General features: G+C 48.5%; 1 long non-coding RNA gene across 1 annotated transcript in view; it reads right to left on the reverse strand.

The window, feature by feature from the left end:
* Positions 1-8,665, reverse strand: part of LOC106510717 (uncharacterized) — a 21,932-nt gene extending 13,267 nt beyond the window's left edge. Inside the window, exons 1-2 of the long non-coding RNA XR_002345187.2 lie at positions 8,521-8,665; positions 6,609-6,730 (exon numbers count right to left, since the gene is read on the reverse strand). This is a non-coding gene — a long non-coding RNA (uncharacterized LOC106510717). The remainder of the gene's footprint in view (positions 1-6,608; positions 6,731-8,520) is intronic.
* Positions 8,666-9,913: the final 1,248 nt, after the last annotated feature.

Genomic DNA, 9,913 nt, shown 5'->3' on the forward strand with positions numbered 1-9,913 from the left:
TCACTAGCCTCCCCTGGCCTCCCCGCCTCCAGCCATGGCCCTGAGCTCATCTGGACCATGGGCAGACGAGGACGTCTGGACATGGCTAAAGGATGAGTAAGAATGTTGGCTTAGACGCAGTTCCAGATTCTAGGTTCTGAGAATTCTTGCCAGGCCAGTCTGGGGACATGCCTCCTTCCCCACCCCTACACTATCATCTCCTGCTGGCCCAGAGGGGAGACCCCCCTCGGTGGCGGGCACTCTGAGGTAGGGGTAGGGACGTCGGGGCTTTGGGTCTGGCTGCTCACGTCCCCACTGAGTGACCATGGGTGAGGACTCCTCTTCTCCAGGGCTGTTTCTCATCTCTACTGTGGCTGCACTGCCTGCCTGATGCCCTGACATTCCAAGGGTCCCAACTGCCACAGTCACAGCACAGGACAGCGGATCCCAGCCAGTGGGAGGCGGATATGCACCCCCAGCTCCCCTGCCCCTTGACTGGGACAACTTTGAGGCACACTCCACACTATCCTGCTGAGTTCCTTGGCAGAATTCTCAGTGATCAGAACTTTGCTTGATAATACCCTCCTCTCTTTCCCTTCCTTTTTCCAACATGTCTGCAGGTGCTTCCTCTTGTCTCAAATCCTTGTTTCGGGGTCTGTTCCTGGGGGAGCCCAGTCTCAGACTGTAAAATAACAACAATGGTAACTGCCATTTATTGAACACCTACCACGTGCTGGCGTCACGTATACAGACCTCACGTGATCCTCCTAACCACCCTTCCAAGTCGGCATTATCACCTCGATGTCACTGTTGAGATGGCTCAGGTTCAGAGGGGAGGTGGCCTGACCGAGGACTCTTACCTGGAAAGCGCTCAATCCACAAGGGGGCCCACGCCCTGCACTTGGCAGGACTGGGTGTCAAGGGACATGGGCCTAGGGGTCCAACCCCCATGGTTGGTCACACTGAGAGCAAGGGGAGGGTGGGGCACTTTTTAAAGCCCTGACACTGCCCCACAGCAGGCACCACTAACAGTGGCGGCAGGGGCACCCTTTCAAGGGTGCGCCCCAGATGAGGATACTGATGAATAGGGAGCCTGGGCTGGAGAAGAAGGAATATCTTATAGTGTCAGCCGTCGACAGGCTGGTTTGTGGCTACTTTGGGGGGGATTCCCAGGAATAACTGGGGGACCCTTTGAGAAGGATAGGTTCCTGCTCATGTAGAAGGAGGCTCAAGATCATCGTTTTTTGGACAAAAACGGGGCCCATTTTATAATCACAGGTCGGTAAAGCTAGGCAATGTTTAGGCTGCATCTAATACGTTCATTTTTAATTTTAATTTAATTAAAAATGTTTATTGGAGTATAGTTGACTTACCATGTTGTATTCATTTCAAGTGTACTAGGCTGTATCTAATATATTCTTAATGTGTCTGTATGGAGAGGGTTTTTGTTAATAAAAGCCAATGTTTTGCTTTAGTTTTAAATTTCAAAGCATATTTCCATAGTAAATATTTTTGTTATATAAAAAGAAAGCTCTTTGGGAAGTTCCCTGGTGGATCAGTGTCTTAAGAATCTAGCATTGACAGAGTTCCTATCGTGGCTCAGCGGAAATGAATCTGACTAGCATCCATGAGGACAAAGGTTCAATCCCTGGCCTTGCTCAGTGGGTTAAGGATCTGGAGTTGCCATGATCTCTAGGGTAGGCTGCAGATGTGGCTCAGATCTGGTGCTACTGTGGCTGTGGTGTAGGCCAGCAGCTATAGCTCCGATTCAACCTCTAGCCTTGGAACCTTTATATGCCGCGAGTCTGGCCTTAAAAAGACAAAAAAAAAAAAAAAAAAAAAAAAAAAAGAATCTGGCACTGTCACTGCTATGGCACAGGTTCAATCCCTGGCCCAGGAACTTCCGCATGCCTTGGTGCGGCCAAAAAGCAATCAAGCAAGCAAACAAGCTATTTGGGTAAAAATGAAGTCATAGACTCACATACAGTAAAATAAGCTCCCTTGATGGTACTCAGGGGTGCATATTAGACTTCACCCTGGACCCATTTCCCCAGGTGGGAGCTTGGAGTGTCCCCCCATTTCCCCCCTCAGTTTCCTCATGTGTGACAAGGGAGGTGGCTGAATGAGCCCCAAGCTCTCTGAGGCTCCAGGTTTGAAAGGGCCCATGGCTCTCCTTGGGGCTACTTGGCATATCTAGGCAGGTTCTTGCCCCAATCTAGCCAGAAGCAGATCTGTAATTGAGCCAGATCTGTGACACTGTGACAGGAACAGAATGGAAATCTCTGCTGGGGAAGCAGCCCGGGGAGATACATTGTCCCGTGGCTGGCTTTTCCCTGGCTCTGGGGGCAGCCTGTCTCAGGGGTATCATGGAGAAAAGGGGATCTGACAAAGCCATGCCCATGGATGAGAGAGTCAATGGAGCGGGGGCACCGGGGCTCAGTGGGGCGGGGATGTGGCTGCAGAAGGCCGCTTGCTCCTCGGAGCCCATGAACGGGGCCCAGGATGATTTAAACAAAAGAGCAAGTTGGTCAGAATGAATGCTCTGTCATGAGGTGTTCCAGTCCTCCCCTGGATTCCGAAGCCAGACACGGCGTCTGAGTCAGCTTGGTGTGCCCAGCCCGGGGACTGGGAGCTGGTAGGCATCACTGAATACAAATAATAGACAAAACAATGATATCTAAATTGAGTGCTTATTCTGCGCCAGACCCTGTGCTTATTGTTCTACACGTACTATTTACGTCTCACAAACCACCAGAAGGTACTCTCATGAAATAGTCAAGAACATATCTCATAGCACAGAGATATCAGGTAACTTACTTGCCCAGCATCACTCAGCCGGTTCGTGGGTGAGCAAGGAATTTTTTTTTTTTTTTTTAAGGGCTGCGCCCATGGCTTATGGAAGTTCCTGGGTTGGGGGTGGAATCAGAGCTGCAGCTGCCAGCCTTTGCCATAGCCACAGCAACACCAGATCCCTAACCCACTGAGAGAGGCCAGGGATTGATCCCGCATCCTCATGGATACTAGTTGGGTTCGTAACCCACTGAGCCACAACAGGAACTCCTGAACCAGGATTTAAACCCAGGTAGTTTGGCTCCAGAGCCTGGGCCCTGGATATCTCTGCAAAATACGGTGGTGATGACAAGTTACCGTGTCAGGCACCCGTCATGGGATCTGTAGGAGGGATTGACAAAGGGTGGCAGGAGTTCACCGGGCAGCCTGTGAACACCAGGTGCAAAGGCAAGGGGCTGAGAAAGGTCACTGAATGTGGGAGGAGTGATGCCACACCTGGAAGATAAGGGGGGTGTTGAAAGATGAACATGGGGGTGCAGGGGCCAGATCCTGATGAGCCTCCAGTGCCAGGCTAAGGAGGCTGTGGCCGAAGGCAGGGCAGGGACCTGGCCAGGTATGAGGATCCCCTCTCACTGGCTCTCTGACCTTGGGCAAGGCACTGGCCCTCTTGCAACCTCACTTTCCTCTTTTGTAAACTGGGGGTGATCATTCTGGCTGCATTCTGCCTCTCAGGGCTTGGGTAAGGACTAGAGACAATAGATGAAAAAAGATTTTATAAACTGTAACAGATTTGACAGATGAAGGTTGGTGAGAAGCATGGAAAGATGTGAACACACCACAGTTGTGAATGTAGCCAACACTTTTTACCTAGGGACTGTCAGACTGCCTCCAAATTTTATTGTTAAATATACACAATGGAATACTACTCAGCCATAAAAAGAACAAAATAACGCCATTTGCAGCAACATGGATGGAACTAGAGACTCTCATTCTGAGTGAAGTAAGTCAGAAAGAGAAAGACAAATACCATATGATATCATTTATATCTGGAATCTAATATATGGCACAAACGAACCTTTCCACAGAAAAGAAAATCATGGACTTGCAGAATAGACTTGTGGTTGCCAAGGCGGAGGGGGAGGGAGTTGGGTGGATGGGGAGCTTGGGGTTAATAGATGCAGACTATTGCCTTTGGAATGGATTAGCAATGAGATCCTGCTGTGTAGCACTGGGAACTATGTCTAGTCACATATGACAGAGCATGATAATGGGAGAAAAAAGAATGTATACATGTATGTGTGTGACTGGGTCACCTTGCTGTACAGTAGGAAAAAAATGTATTGGGGAAATAACAATTGATTATAATTAAAAACAAGAAAATAAAGTCTATTGCCCTAAAAAAAAAAAAAGTAACCGCATTTGCAAGAGGCTTTGCTACATGCCATTCGGCATTTAGCATCTCACTTGAGGAGCCTCAAAGCTTTGAGGTCAGGCGTAGTTATTCCCATTTTACGAGTGAAGACACTAAGGCCCAGAGAGGTGACGGTTCCTGGCCCAGCATGAAGGCAGAGCTGAGCACGAGCTGGGGGTTAGAGCTGCACGGTTGTTGTTTCATTGCCTCACATGACCAAGTTTATACCAAGCAGCTTGTCGGAGCCGACCCCTCCACAGGGCCACAAAGGCACAAGGAGGCAGGAAAGAGCAAGAGTGATGACTAGAGGATTCATGATTCGATTATTTGAGGTCTTGACCATTGGTCAATAACCTCGAAGGTCCGTGACAGGTCATAATTTGTCATTTTACTGAGGCCCAATTTGAATTCTTTGCTGCAAGACTGGTATATGGGGCAAAAGCCTGTCAATGCGTCTGCCCAGCATCTGCTTCTCAGCTCAATGTTCCTGTCTTCTCCTCCTGGGGGGAGGCGAGGCGGCCCCAGGGGTGAACACACACAGGGTTAGAGTCAGTTCATCTAGGGAGAGATCCCAGCTCTGTTCATCAAAGCTGTGTGACTTTGAGTAAGCGGCTTCCTGTCTCTGAACTTGTTTGCTGATGTGTAATACAAGGATAATAATGCCTATCTCTAAGGGCTGCAGAGAGGATTAAAGGAGTAGTAATTCACGGACTCTCAGGATATCAAGGACTGGGCTGCACAGGGTGGTCTCTGGGAGGGAAAGCGGGAGACGGGGGTGCAGAGGAGGAGGGAGGCATACTTGTCACAATACGCCTTTTTGTAATCTCTTATTTTGTTTAAATCGTACGTTTTTTTTGAAATAAAAAAGTGAGATAATATATATAAAGTATTTTATAGTTTTTATACATATTAGTACAAAGCAGATTTTTTTTCTTTTTTCTTTTCTTTTCTCTTTTTTTTGGCCACTCCCATGGGAGATGGAAGTTCCTGGGTCAGGGATCGGATCCAAGCCATTGTCAAGACCCCAGCTTTGGCAATGCGGGACCCCTAATCCACTGTGCTGGGATCTTAACTTGCCGCGCACAAGGGGAACTCCAATACAAAGTGGTTTTTGCAAACTCTGTTTCTTTGTGGAAAGCGACTCCCTAACCCCCAAAAGTGAAAATCTTCATGGAGCTGAAGAGGCTAAAACAAGGGAGATGCGTCTTAGCTAGAATACATAAGTTTTATAGGGCAAATGCCTGCCTTTGACTGGGCTCCTTGCTGAGGGACGCAAGGCTGATGCCCGGGCATCGGGAAGACCATGGCGGCTTTGCTGGAGGGGGAGGCTGGCCTCCTCAGGAAAGGCCTTGAACGCAAGTCAAACCATCAGTCCACACCCCTGGGCCTGGTGCCTTCTCTGCCACTCACTGGCTAAGCGACCTTGGCAAGTCTCCGAACCTCACTGAGCCATCAGATTTTCATGTGGCAAATGAGGACAGGGAGTCTGGCCTGCCTTGCAGGGCTGTTAGGAGGGTTGTAGAGGGTATGTGGTAGCCACTCTCTTCACACCTTCACCTTCATCATTATGGATGGGAGGAAGGGACGGAGAAGGATTCTGTGTGACCCCTTACGCCCACCCCACTCGACCTCTCTTAGCAGTACCCTGGGCTACACAACCAAAGGAGAGAGCGTTCCAGAGTGTGGCAGGGAAACAAAATCTGATGTAACTAACAGAGCTTTTCCTTATCCACTTGTCTGGGACAGTATTTATGCTAATCCTATTCCGAGCAAAAGCAACTCACTAATACAAGCAGTGCCTGGCCTCCGGGCTCCACGCCATCTGTCGGGCCGTTTGGGAACAGCTCTTCCTGGGTGGGAAGGACCACACCGCTGGGTTGCTGAGCTGCTGGGCTGCTGGGCTCTGATGGGCCAGCTTGGCCTGGAGGTACCATTCACTGAGCACATGTGCACGGAGCCCTGCTGAGCCCAAGGCCTGCACCAGGCACTGGGGACCTGGGCCCTTTGTGTGTTTGTTGCCTCTGCCACACAGCCTCTTCAAAACCATACTTTCAAAAATCTTGAGGAGTACCCATTGTGGCTCAGTGGGTTAAGGACTAATTAGCATCCATAAGGATGTGGGTTTGTTCACTGGCCTCGACCTGCAGGTTAGGGATCCAGCATTGCTGCAATTGCAGCATATGTCACAGATGCAGCTCAGATCTGGCATTGCTGTGGCTGTGGCACAGGCCAGCAGCTGTAGCTCTGACTTGACCTCTAGCCTGGGAAGTTTCATATGCTGCAGGTGCAGCCCTAAAAAGAAAAAAAAAAAATCTTGATACATGATCAGCTCAAGTACTGGCTCCAGGCCCCTGTGACAATGCTGCAGGCATCTTCCCTTTCGGACTGGCCTCCAATCGTGTCCCCCATGGCTACGTGGGCTGCTTACCTCTGAAGCGAATCTCCTATGGGCCATGCGTTCATTTTCTGGCTCTGAAGCAATGCAACCTTTAGTGCTTTCTCAGGCAGCCCTGCTCTTTGCGTCAGGCTGGTAGCCCAAAGTGAGATGTGCTGTAAGTGTAAAATAAACATCAGATCCCAAAGACTTGGTACCATAAAAGAATGTAAATTATTCCATTAATAATTTTAATTTTGATTATATGTTGAAGAGATGATATTTTGGGGTGTATAGGGCTCAAATATATATATATATTTTTTTTTTTCTTTCTTTTTTTACTTTTTTAGGCTGCCCCATGGCATATGGAGTTCCCGGGTCAGGGATCGGATCCAAGCCATTGTCAAGACCCAAGCTTCGGCAATGCGGGATCCCTAATCCACTGTGCTGGGCCGGGGATCAAACCTGCATCCCTGCATTCCCAAGACACTGCCAATCCCACTGCACCACAGTGGGACCTCCAGGGCTCAAAATACACTAACTTCACCTTCTTTTTACATTTTTTTTTTTTTATTTTTAGGGCTGCGCCTGTGGCATATCGAAGTTCCCAGGCTAGGGGTTGAATTGGAACTGCAGCTGCCAGCCCACACCACAGCTCACAGCAACGCTGGATACTTACTTAACCTATTGAACAGGGTCAGGGATCGAACTTGCATCCTCATGGATACTAGTTGGGTTCATTACCACTGAGGCACAACGGGAAATCCCTTTTTTTTTTTTTTTTTTTTTTTTTTTTTTTTATGGCTGCACTTGCAGCATATGGAAGTTCCTAGGCCAGGGATTGAATCAGAGCTGCAGCTGTGATCTATGCTGCAGCTGCAGCCATGTGGGATCCTTTAATCCACTGTGCTGGGCTGGGGATAACCCATGCCTCCACAGCAACCCTATTCGCTTCAGTCAGATCCTTAACCCATCGCACCAGTGCGGGAATTCCTCTTTTTACATATTTAATATGGCTACTGGAAAATTTTAAATTACTTATGTGGCTCACATTATAGTTCTATTGAATAATGCTGCTACATAGATCTAAACTCATTCTTTTTCATCTGCTGTATACTATTCTCAAATTGTGGTATTCTGCAAGTACCACAATTTAACCATTCTTCTAATGTATATTGTTTGCTTGTGTTAAAAAATTTTATTACAAATCATGTTCCAATTAAAAATGCTTGCACATGCCTCCTCTGTGCACATATAAAAATATTTCTCTAGAGCTGGGTTGGCAAACTAAGGTCCACAGACCAAATGCAGCCCACTGCTTGCTTCTGTAAGTTTTATTGGAACACAACTATACCCATTCATTTACATACCATCTATGGCTACTTTAGCAAAACAACAGCAGAGGTGAGTAGCTTTGACAAGGACCACGCGGCCCACAAAGCCTGAAATCTTTATTATCTGTCCCTTTTGTGTCTTTTTTGGCCATCCCGAGGCATATGGAGTTCCAGGGCCAGGGATAGAACCTGGGTCCCAGCACTCCCAAGATGCCACCCATCCTATTGTGACACAGTGTGAACTCCTATCTGTTCCTTTTTGAAAAATTTTGCTGAGCCCTGCTCTGAGAGTTGTTACCAACAACTAATAAGAGCCAGGCTGCACGTCCAGTTCCCTAGGGAGGAGATTCTGAAATGGTGATTAGCATACAGGAATTTTTTTTTTTTTTTTTGGTCTTTTTAGGGCCACATCCGCAGCATATGGAGGTTCTCGGGCTAGGGGTCAAATCAGCTGTAGCTACTGGTCTACACCACAGCCACAGCCACTTGGGATCCAAGCCACATTTGCAAACTACACCAGAGCTCATGGCAATGCTGGATCCTTAACCCACTGAGTGAGGCCAGGGGTCAAACCCGCATCCTCATGGATAGTTGTAGGATTTGTTAACCACTGAGCCAAGGAGAGAACTCACCATAGAGGGCACTTATTAGGAGTTGTCCTTGGGTGGAGGGAGGAAGAGGAGCAAGATTAAGCAGAGATCAATTGGGCGATGCTGTAGTTGAGACCTCAGCCAGTGCCACAGAGCTGTGAAGTTGGGATGGTCCTTCAGAGTTGTGCTGAATTGGGGCAATGGAAACAGTCCTTTATAACCCTCAATCAACCTGCCCTGGAGAAGGGGTATGACCTGGGGTGAGGTAACTCTTTCCAGCTGAGGGAATTCCCAGCAAGGGCTGCTAGCTGAAGGGGAATAGCTGCATTGGTCATAGGGATGGGGGCTGGGCAGCGCAGAAGAGCAACCTCTAGAGCTCACACCTTGGGCCATCCAGCTAAACTTCTTTTAATTTCTGGGAGCAGCTCTTGCAGGTCTCAGCTAGCATCTCTTCTGGTCTCCGTGACCTATGTGGTGGCATGATCTAGACCCTCTGTCCTGAGAGGCCTGAGCCTGTGGTCAACTTATCCTCTTAGGGCGTGGCCCTGCACTTGCCTATTTACTGTTAAGCATTAGACAAGGGAGCATCAAGGGGTTTCCAAACGGCTCAACTGGGTACCAAAGATGTACCTCCCTGCTCCAGTGCTTAACAGCAGCCTTACCTCCTCCTGATGATCAGGGTTAATTATCCCTGAAAGAATGGTGACTGCTTCTTGCCTGCTGGTCCCTTGACACAAGGAGCTCAAAGTGCCTGGGTGGCAGACCTAGCGAAAAGTTCAACAGTCATCTTGATGTTTCCCCTGTCTGAAGTGTTGTCTCTTTGAGAATCAGGACCTCCAAACCGGCAGAACCTAGCATCATGGGGACAGGAAGCACAGATGCTCCCTGGGAGTGACGGTACACATAAAACCACTCCTGCTTTCATCCCGATTGCTGGACCCATGCATTCTACCTATTGGAGAAAAACGCCATGCAATGGTCTTCGATTCAGAATATATGCTGCATCCTGGAGGATGGCGCCCTATCCTCAGAGTTTTGTTTCTGAGCTAGTGCCTCAGCTGAGCCGCCTACAGATCCAAGCTGGCAGCTTCAAAATGGTGCAGCACGTGACAGGATGAGATGCCTCCACGGCCATGCTCCCACTGCTGTAGAGTCATACGGGATCCCATCTGGTAGACTAAGGTTTACTCTGTAAACCCTTGAGTTGTTGTGCAGGAGGAAGCCCTACCAGCAAAGCACCTTCTATCTAGGACATACGCCTATTTCAGTGAAGATGAATCAGTTTTTTTCCAAGGTAGCAGGGGTTTAATAACATCAACTTGTCAAGTGGCTGGTTGTTTTCCTCAAGGGATAGAGACATAGCTGAGACTCGGAGTTGGTCTTTGTAATTGGCGAGTTGAACACTCAGCATCAGCAACAGCTCCATCAGTCTCAG

This window comes from Sus scrofa, chromosome 6 (genome assembly GCF_054392235.1).
Source record: "Sus scrofa isolate SSC_HxYL_T2T_F1_AM1 chromosome 6, Sscrofa_HxYL_maternal_Yorkshire_Landrace_v2.0, whole genome shotgun sequence".
NCBI classification, from domain to species: Eukaryota; Metazoa; Chordata; class Mammalia; order Artiodactyla; family Suidae; genus Sus; species Sus scrofa.